A 10,342-nucleotide genomic window follows, 5' to 3' on the forward strand; every position below is an offset into this window, starting at 1 on the left:
AAAAAGTGGAGAGGTACCTAGGGAGTCAGATGTCAGGCAGGTTATAGTTTGTCATAAATCTAATGTCTGTATTGAGTCCATGAGTTTTTATATCCAGTAGATTTATGAAATGACGTTTGTAGGCTTGTCTACAAAAGGTATTTTGTAAATTTAAACAAGCACCAAACCTCACTAACCTCATCACCAGAAGCAAACTTCCTACAGCCTAAAATACACTGAATGGATTCAGACTATGCCATGACAAGAAATCTAAAACCTGCCAACATATCTCCAGTACCCCCACATTTTCTACACCCCACAACAGAATCATCACCATTCCTGCAACCACCTGGCAGGAGGTTCACCTTTGGGAACACCAGCTGTACCACCAAACCAGGATCCAAGGAGGTGCGGTGGGGTGTCACAACATCACCAGCAATGCTGAACACCCTCTCGCTTGGAACACTAGTTGGTGGACAAGACAGGTGTTCTGGGCAACCGTGGCCAGATTCTGCCACATGTGGCTGCAGGTTGCCCAGTAGGTGAAGGGGTAGCAGTGCAGCAGCTCCACATCCTCAGCAAGATAGGTAGCCACCAAGGCCTCTGAGCTACCTGCCAGATGGTGGGGTCTGGTGCCTCTGTACCCCACCATCAAAGCCATGCCCTTGGCCCACATTGACACCGCTGTGGTGGAGGAGATTGACTGGTGCTTGGAGTGCTGGCATGGGACAGAGGATCCCCCTCTTCCACGTCCCCCCACCTCTGCCCTTCTGCCTCCCTAACTCTGTTCACTATCACCTCCATCCAGTGATTGAGGGTTTTCCTGCTGCAGATAAATGTTCCCCTTCACCCTTGGGTTGGACATGCCTGCCAGCACGTGGACCGTACTGGACTGCAAGGGATCTAGCCATTTTTGATGCCCTCCTTCAGCCACTTCACCAATGCCTGCACCTCTGGTGAAAGTGACTTGCCCCAGCCAGGAACATCAATCCCCTGGAACATCTCCATTTGATTCTCAAGCTCCTTCACTATGGGAATCACCTGGCTAAGGAGGGTCGCCAGCACTGAGGGTCTCGGTAGCCTTGAGGAACAGCTTGAGGACCACCAAGATCTGGAAGATGGTATCCCACTGTGGTAGGCACTGGTTGTGCCTGCCACTTTAAGGGCCTGGAGCTGGCAGCTGCCAGGTGCCTGATGAGGGCAGCTCTTTTGGAATCAGGGGCTGCCCATATAAACAGGGCAGTTTGGCTGCTGAGGGGCAGGCAACAACATTGCCTGGCTGGAGGGCTGCTGTAGTCATCTGGAGGTAAGGGAGGAGCTGTAGGGGATGGTCAGGAGGCTCCTAGTCCTGGGCATGACCTAAAACTGCACCCTGCCAGGAGTGGGTGGCCTAGTGGGGCTCCCAGTGGCATGGGAGCCCCCAGGAAATGCCAGGCCAGTTACCACCCTGGTGAAACGTGCCTTAATCCCTAGTTAAGGGGTGCCTTAACCCCTAGTCCCCACAACTGGGTGGGTTACCCCCTTGTTTGGAGGGCCCAGAGGGTGAACCCTCGGAGAGAGAAAAAGGGCCATAGACTCAATGCCTGTCTGAACTTCCCCTGACTGGTCCATGCTGGGGTCAGGACCAGAAGGGTCAAAGGGCCAGGAACCCACTGTGAGGAACACCCAAGAGCTGAAGACCTGGGGTTCCAACTGGCCTGCAGGTGGGCCAGGGCTAGTGAGCCAAAGGTCCCGGTGGGGGGAATCACACCCAAAGGGGAAGTGGTTAAGGGAGCTATGTTGCCTGGTATGAAGGCAGATGAGACCGCCTGATATGAGGAATCCAGGCAGGGTTCAATTCGGAGGATTCTGGGGCCCAGAGTGGGGGCTGGTGATTTGTGATAACACCTAGATGCCATCTGTGAGGCTTGGGCTGCGGTGTAGGGGAGGAATGGAGCTGCAGATAGCGCCCCCTGGCATCGGGGCAGGAAATGGGCAGCCTCCTGCTTAATTAACATCTGTTAATTAATTATACCAACAAGGCATGGTGGGCAAGAAGGCAGGCGGTTAGCCCAGAAACAGGTGGGTGGGCCACAGGGAAAGTGGACCTGAGAAGGCCCCCTGTTACACCCACTCAGTTCTGTTAAGGGGGCCGCTAATCCCAATCACCCTGAGCAAGGCCATCTCATGGATTGCCTTCTGTTGCTCGACCAGCCTTTCAGGCATCAGGTATGTGGAGTTCCACCGAGCCTCCACATCTTGCATGATTTTGTATAATGGGATGTTCAGCTCTGCCTGTTTCTCCTGCAGCATCTTGCCCATCTTGATGCTCCGGTGGAAGTAGTCTGCCAACTTCCTGCATTTTGAAATGAGCTGGCTGGTCACGTTGGGGAACAAAGTTGGCATCACAGACGGCCTTGACCATATTGACCCTGTTGTCAGTGACCATGAACCCACAGATGAGCTTGCCCTGCCTAACAAGTCACCCCTGTACCATGCAATTCATGGCCATCATGAACTCCATTGCCATGTGGGACTGATCCATCACTTTGGCTTGAAGGAGAGCCCACCAACTGCCTGACTGATCACACCGGTACCCTGTGAGGGAGATGTAGGAGTGGTCTCGACCCCAGCTGCTCCAAATGTTGGCCTGCCCACCTGCAGACCTGCCTTGCACAGCTCCTCCCTCAAGTACTCCCTGCATGCCTCATACAGGGAAAGCACCACCATCGTGCTAAAGGTGGTGCATGTGGGCACTTGGTAGGATGGGGCCATGAGCTGCCTGAACCCTGGATGGTCAACTAAGGAAAAGGGCTGGCCATCCAGAGCAAGTATCTTCCCAATGCTCTGGGTGACCTTGCTTGCCCTTGCAACTCACCCCCCTTTGTCTGTGGCTTTCCCCCACCACTCCAGTGTGTCCTGCCTCTGCTTTGGGAGGGGTGGGGGGCTTTGAAGCATGAGGGGGACTTCCCTTTGGGCACACTCCTACTGGTGCCAGGCTGAGGAGGAAGAAGAGCAAATTTGTGCTGCCTCCTGAGATGTAGCAGCATTGCTGTGGTGGTGAAGTGTTTCACCTTCTTGCCCCAGCTGATCTGACTTTCACAGTGCTGGCAGGTAGTATACCTGGGATCATCTCAAAATGATCCCACAGTACACTGGTGCCCCCTGGTGCAGTGGTGCCTCCTGCCTGCGATTGCCGTCCTCCCACTCCACCCAGCCCCAAGCAGCCCCTGCTAGGCTGGAAGTCTGCTAGCCTACAAGGGGAAACCTGTGGTTTTTTTGTGTTGTTCTCCTTTAAAGGAGAAAATCCGTTTTCCTTTGGCAAATGGGAAACTTGGATCACTGCTCATAATTCTGATGCTTACAGATGCTTTCAGTATCCCTGAAAATGAGGCCAAAGATGTTTTAAGCACTCAAGTTTGGTGTACATTTTTTATAGAGTTAGCTGCACATCAAGGTCTCAGAGGAAGTCTTGGATAGATCTTCAACTGTTCTTAAGTCACAGGAAACCATAGTTATTCTTTACCTCCTTGTTCTTTATTGGGAGATTCCAATGACAACTCTATCAAAAGTGGGAGGGGTAGGTGAGTAGAAGGAACGAAGAAAGTAGAGCACTTGTCCTGTAGAGCACTTTTACACTATTTTAAGATGACAATTTCCCTTCTTGTTAATCAGTAAGAAAATTGCATTTGTTTCCATCACCTAGAACAGCAAATGTGTTGTAAAAGAATAGCCAATAAGCAGGCATGCCAAATTTTCTACTGCTGTATTGTAAATATAACTATTTACCATGCAGATGTTGGGGCAAGGGTCTCACCTGAAAAGCTCTGGTTGCTTTTTGGGTCTTAAGCTTGCTTAGCCCTTTTGGGTTGCATTTATTTTGCAAATATCTGGTACATCTACAGCTCTTCCTAGCTCTGGGCACATCGTGAAATTTTACAGGATGTCTGTTCCATTTTATTTACAAAATACTAAAGTATTTATAAAAAGAATAGTTTGGCTGCAACTTTAAGACCTGATGCAAAAGCCATGAAGTCAATGGAAGGAGTCCCATTGATTTCAAGGACCTCTGTACGAGGGACATGTTTCTTTACTGTGGAGACAATAACTTTCATAAATATCATCTGGTATTAATTTTGCTAATATTTTGCAAGGCACAGTACTCTTATTGTAATTCAAATATGGTCTTACTTGCAGAGACTCTAAGCCAACATAGCAATGCAGCACGTGTTATATTCGCATGTTTGTCTCGGCAACGCAATTGAAATGAAGAATTCCTTCACATGCAATAAAAACATCCTTAGTCTGTTGTGCCTGTTTGTTTGGGTTTTTTTTTTTTTAAATGAACTGCATTTTTAATATCCAAGAAAAGCCAGGCATTTCCAGTGTGGCTATAGTATGTATGGTTGCTATGGTAATATAACATTTAGCTGAATCCATTAACCAGCAGTTGCTATTATTTTTCTGCTTGCTTATTTATAAAATCACCAATAAAAAGGAAAATTCAATATATGAATTGACCTATTACTACACTGGTCACTAAGACATGCTGGCCTTGTTTTACATGCAACGGACTCTTCCTGCTCCAGGAGGGAAGCCTACATATAATGCACAAACACATGGCACATATTTGCTCTTGACACCCAAAAAATAAATTGCAGAGTTATTATACAATGATAATGACTTCATTTAATCTGCACTTTATATCTTCCCTCATCTGTCCTAACCCATATCCTATACACTAATTTGTTTTTACTAGGATTATTTAAACACATCAAATCTCTAAGCATCTTTGAAACTGGTTTTGTTTGTTGAAATAAATAAATGGTATATTTTTCTTCCTGCCTTTCTCCAAAAAACCCACAGAATTTCCACACACAAGAATGCATTAGGACAACTTGCAGAACAGCCAATTCAGAGTCCAGAAAAACTGCAGGCTTAGTGTGTTGCAAATCACTCGAATTAGGAGCTTTGTGATATTGCATTGTGGATATTTCATTTTCTATGTAATGCTTACATTAAGGCTGAGTGGGTGTTTTCAAAATATCTGAACTTCAATAGATGACAGCAGCTAAACTTGATGATAAGCAATGTATGGTACACAATAGGGTCAGAGAAATGGTAGGAAAGAGTTTGTTTGAACAAGAAAAATATTGTTCTTTAGGAGTTTAAGACTTCCAGTGAAACTATAGTGGTAGATAGGACTACAAGCCAGTTTTCTTTGAACACAGATATTATGGAGTCTTCAGGAACATCTACTCCTGGGAAGCTCCATTCACTTCACAGTGACTAGTGTAAGACTATTCACCTGCATGATTAACAACCTCAGTCTACAAAGGTTACCAGGAGATATTTACTCTGCTGAAACCCTTTTGAGGACACTCCTTTATACAGTCTTTTTTTTTCTCAGAACTCCTGCCAATTTTGCTAGCACTATATTGCCTTAACCATTCTCAGAATCACTTGGTACCACACTTTAGGTGCCAGACAGTCACCCTGATGCTGCTGTGACCTCTTTCTAATGCTGGAAGAAGATGCACTGAGTCTATTCTGGGCAGATTAAACTAAGAGGAGCAGCAGGATAAGTCATCAATTCCACTGTTTTCCCTTCTGAGATATGAAAAAACCCTTCTGCTATTGCTATTACTTAGTAACTTTTATTTTCAGCCCTGTCCTATACTCCCTTGTTTTTCTGTTTCTCTTTTTCATTACTGTCCAATTTAGAAACCTGTTGCATGACAAAGTTAATATTATTTTTGCCTGTGATCAGTTTGGGACACTCTAGATAATGCTTGCTTCAACAATCTACTGATGGCAAATAAAGTTTTGCTCTTCATCAACATGGTGATAAAAAGGTCAGAATAATTTATCCAGATGTTTTCTTGAGCAAGAGGAGGGAGTCCAAGTTCAGGAATTATTTATTTAAAGTTTGTACTGTGCCTGGGTTTTCCCACTAGCCTAGGATCTAGTTGTATTATTCTTCTATTCTTTTTACTCTGTGTGCATTTATCATGAAACAAAAGTATGTTCACACTTTAATGTTAACTTGCAGGTCACCCTTCTCCTCCCCAAACAAGGATATCTGATGCTATTTGAGATGTCATTTCCAGGATTCCCTGTCCTCTTCCCCTCCCCCCCTCTCCTTTAGACAAATGAGCACAGGATAAGGGAAATGAAAGATAAGAATTTTTTAAGCATCACACTTTTTTTTTCCAGAGCAACACATATTGGCATATGCAGGAGAATTTTCCATTACTCTTGCAATCCAAGAAAGTAATTTTCTGAGCTGTTTTGCTAATCTGTCAGATGTATTTTGCATGTCAAACTTTTTACTTCACTTTAATAAGAAAACCAGCATAGGGTTTGCAGGGAGTCTTTCTGATGATATTCAAATCTGCAAATTAAGCTACAACTACAGCCTGTAACAGAATGTGCTAATGTCATTTGCATTAATCTGTTTCTTTACACTATGCGCTTTTTGAACTGCACCTGGCAAGAGTGACTTCTTTTATGCAGTGAGGAAATCTTCCATTTGGAGATAAATGAGCAGATGGAAGTGAGTTAGAGTAACAATTCCTCCCCTCAAGTATACTTGAATAAGATGCCAAATATTGGCTGGTGTCAGAATAGAATGAAACTAATGCCATCTATGGATACTACTAGCTTTCTTGCAGCCAGGAATTTTGAATGACTTCTCAGAATTAGACAAAAGAAAAAAAAAATCAGAGAATTTTAGGCATTCTTGTCTTCATTACAGTAATATCATGGAACAGTAGCATAACTAGGGTGGGGCAACCCAGGGATGAAAGGGAGTGATGGGGCACAAAAAAATAGCAGCTGTTGCCATAGCCATATGGCCACACTGGCAGCACAGCAGCAGCCAGAATTCACCACTGCCTCTGTGGATCGCATCTGACTTGCTGGGTCTCTATAATGGAATAAGGTGGGATTTCAGTGAACAGGAAACTAATACAGGTTTCTCTTGTTTTATGCATTGTTTTCCAGGAACACATGTACAGCACAACTCGAATTCACATGAAGGGAACCCCTGTACAATGTAACAAATAGGGATATATTTCAAGATTTTGATTGTACTGACCCCCAGACCCATTTCTATCACTTTTACAAGACAATTTTGGTACTCACCAACAGCAGACAGTACACACAAGCACAGGGCACTATCATAATGGGGATGGCAACTACAGAAACCGCATCGCAGACAGAGAGTGAAGAGCACAGATCCATGGAGGAGAGTATATTTCAGTGCACATCACTTCCACAATGCACTGCACAAAGCAGCTGACTGTGGGCTTCCACCACACCAATCGCGTAAGAGTGAATTTACTTCATATATAACGAATTTTTCATATAAAATGGGTCACTGCATATGAGTGAATTTGCAGATACAGAACCTGCATAAAGCAAGGGAAACCTGTGCTGTCAGAAACTTCACGGATCAACACGCTGTGTCAAAAACAAAGACTGTGTTTCACATTTTCCATGAAGTGCCCAAAATATTTTAATGATTAAACTTAGTTTTTAAACAGGTTTAGGAAAACCAAAGGTAGACAATTTTAAATTTGTAAGCTATTTGAAGTGTTTGAGCTTTGAACTGTTTAAATAGAAGAAAAATGGCCTTTGACCATGCAAGAATAATGAGAGGTCATAAAAGCATTGGTACATATTCTCCCAGAGTCAGAGAAATAGCCTGCATGGAGAAAACATTCTAGAAATACTGAGCAGCTCAGCTGCATTGGGTCAGCCAGCTTGAGAAGAGAGAGGAGTCTACTGAGTAGAGTCTGGACACCTGAGGTCCATTCCTACCTCTGCCACTGATGTGCAATATCAGACAAGTCACTTAGGTCACAACTTTACTAGAGAGTTAACTTCTCTGAAGTTAGCCTGGCCCAAGTGAGAGTGGCTATGCTACAAAACCACTTGAGCTGCAGAGCAATTGTCCTAGCAATTGATGAGCTGTGCGCAGTCCAGTTTTCTGTTCACAAACAAGCTGAGGGCCCCACTAGTTGGGGCTTTTTTTTTAATTAAAGCCAGAGTTTTCCAAGCCTTTGACTTACTCAAATTGTTGTGGCCTAGATGAAGACAACTCAAGACTGGATTGGGCTCTGAGGGCCCTCACCCCTTTGTACTGAGATTGGGTTGTGGGGGCCAGGCACCATCCTCATCCAGCCCTGTGTGTTGGCATCTGGCATCCTGTCCAGCACTATGGAAAAAAAAGATGATTTTATAAATAAGCAAGCAGAAAAATAGTAGGGACTTGCTGGTTAATGAATTCAAGTAACTGTTATATTACCATAGCAACCAAACATATTAGACCCCCATGGGTCCAGATATTCGATGGTGGGGGAATGGTACTTCCACTCTCCTGTCATCAAATTTCTGGATCTGTGGGGAACCCTGCAAACTGGATGACATGGCGCTGAGGGTCAGATCTGGCCCACGGGGGAGGGGGGTGAGCACCCTGATCTAAACACCATAATTAAGCAATGCAGTTATTTACTTTATTCCCACGGCACCTGAACATTATATATCAGCACACACAAAGCCCTAGCTCAGTTTTGACAGAGCTGAGCAGCTTGGCCAAATAAGAGCCAAAAACTAGGCATTACTCTGCCTAATCACCATGTCAAGGTTGGACTCTAAAAAATACACTGGTATCCACTACTTTCTTTTAAAATAGAGCCACAGGGGGGAAGGTTAAGGGGAAAGCACCAACTTTTTCTGAAGTTTCTTCATGGTTATATTTGTCATGTAGGATGTGGGAGCTTCAGTTTTGATCCATTCGCTGCTGAAGGAGAATTAAATCATTATTTGCCATGCCCAGGAAAGTACCCTCACCAGCAGACTATAAACTTTTCCAAGTGGGAACATTTTTCACCCTTTCTTTTGAAGCTAGGCCTAGGTACAGAGAATTTAAGAGATTATGGGACAAAGTAAAAACACCTTCATGGCCTAATAGTTAGGGCATTCATCTGGGAGCGCAAAGATTTGCTTCCACTAGTGTTTCAATGTGGAAACGAGCCTTGGTCTCCGATTTTTGGGTAAAGACTTTTGTTTCTAGGTTATATAAGACCGTCTCATATTATAAGGAGGGAACAATGGTGGTGGTAGTACCAGCATCATTTTACCCACCCCTGTTAACAAATGTCTTGAAACAAATGAGTGAGCCTGACCAAATCTTTTAAAGAAAGAGCATAGGTATCAGTCTTTGGTACACAGGGCAGGAAGTGGATTCCAAATAGGCAGAAGCAACTCTTTGGTGTTAGGAGTAAGGTGTCTGTAGCAGTATTTTATACTCAGCCCTGCATTTGTTGCTTCATTGCTAGTCAACATGCTCTAAGGAATTACACATGGAGTGAACTGGCTGTTTCAGATCCCTCTCTAAGGCACCTTACTCTTTCCCATGTTCACTAAAGGAAGTCAAGCATTCCAGTCAAAGTTCTGGATGCAACAGCAAGGACATAAAAATTTGGCACTACAGCACAACTTTTTCCTGGGTTTGATCATTCATGCTAAGCAGGCACTGTACAGTTTTGAAGATGCAACCAGAAATTGAAACAGGAGAAAAGGATGCACCTACGAAACACCAAAGAGCCTTTAGAACTCTGTGAAACGGATAAACTTTCTTAGACAAATTACAGCTTCTAAAGGATCAACATTATATCAAAACACCTACAAAGCAAGGTTGAAAAATAACCCAAACCTTCCTAAAATTATGTTATGAGAGACTTTCCCCAATATACTTACCTACCTCAATCCTTCTCAGTCATGCTTCTCCAGTTGAAAGTCTGCTACTAACTCACAGTACTGATTGTAAGCACCTGTGAGGATAGGGGGGAGAAAAAAAGAAAGCAGCAAAAACCCCACAATTGGATCTAATCATCTCTCAGGTGTATACTTGCAGAGTGATTACTTTTGATAGCATAGGGGTTCCTTTTCTCAATTCAGTATATTTGCTGCATACAGCTTTCATTTTAAAAATGCATATTTTCTACAGAGAACCTAACAACCTCATTAGCTCCCCTGTTTTGGAAATTGTGAATACATATGTATCAGGAAGGTGGAAAGTGGTTTATAATGCACCTTTAGAATACACTAATCAAGTAAGTATTGATGGATGTTTGAGATGAATATTTCTACCCTCAGATACACACACACAACTTCCATTAAAGTGAATGGCGAAGAATGCAAAAGTCTCCTTGGATAGAATTTGTTCCTGTGTTTTTCAGAGATGGGTAAAGCGTGTCCATTTTATTTTGCCCAAGATCATTTTTCTCATCTTCATGATCATTAGGTTTAGTCTTGGAACTAAAATGCTTAACAAAACTGCAGATGTTCACATTACCTTCTACAGGATATTGGAGGT

At 43.9% G+C, this 10,342-nt stretch overlaps 1 long non-coding RNA gene across 1 annotated transcript; it reads right to left on the reverse strand.

Moving 5' to 3' along the window:
• Positions 1-7,459: 7,459 nt before the first annotated feature.
• LOC132249089 (uncharacterized) lies at positions 7,460-9,791 on the reverse strand. The gene is made up of 3 exons (XR_009460484.1): positions 9,724-9,791; positions 8,693-8,764; positions 7,460-8,179 (listed from the first exon to the last, which is right to left on the reverse strand). It is a non-coding gene; the product is annotated as an uncharacterized LOC132249089 (long non-coding RNA).
• Between the last annotated feature and the right edge of the window lie 551 nt (positions 9,792-10,342).

The sequence above is a fragment of the Alligator mississippiensis genome, chromosome 3, assembly GCF_030867095.1.
Source record: "Alligator mississippiensis isolate rAllMis1 chromosome 3, rAllMis1, whole genome shotgun sequence".
In the NCBI taxonomy this organism is placed as follows: domain Eukaryota; kingdom Metazoa; phylum Chordata; order Crocodylia; family Alligatoridae; genus Alligator; species Alligator mississippiensis.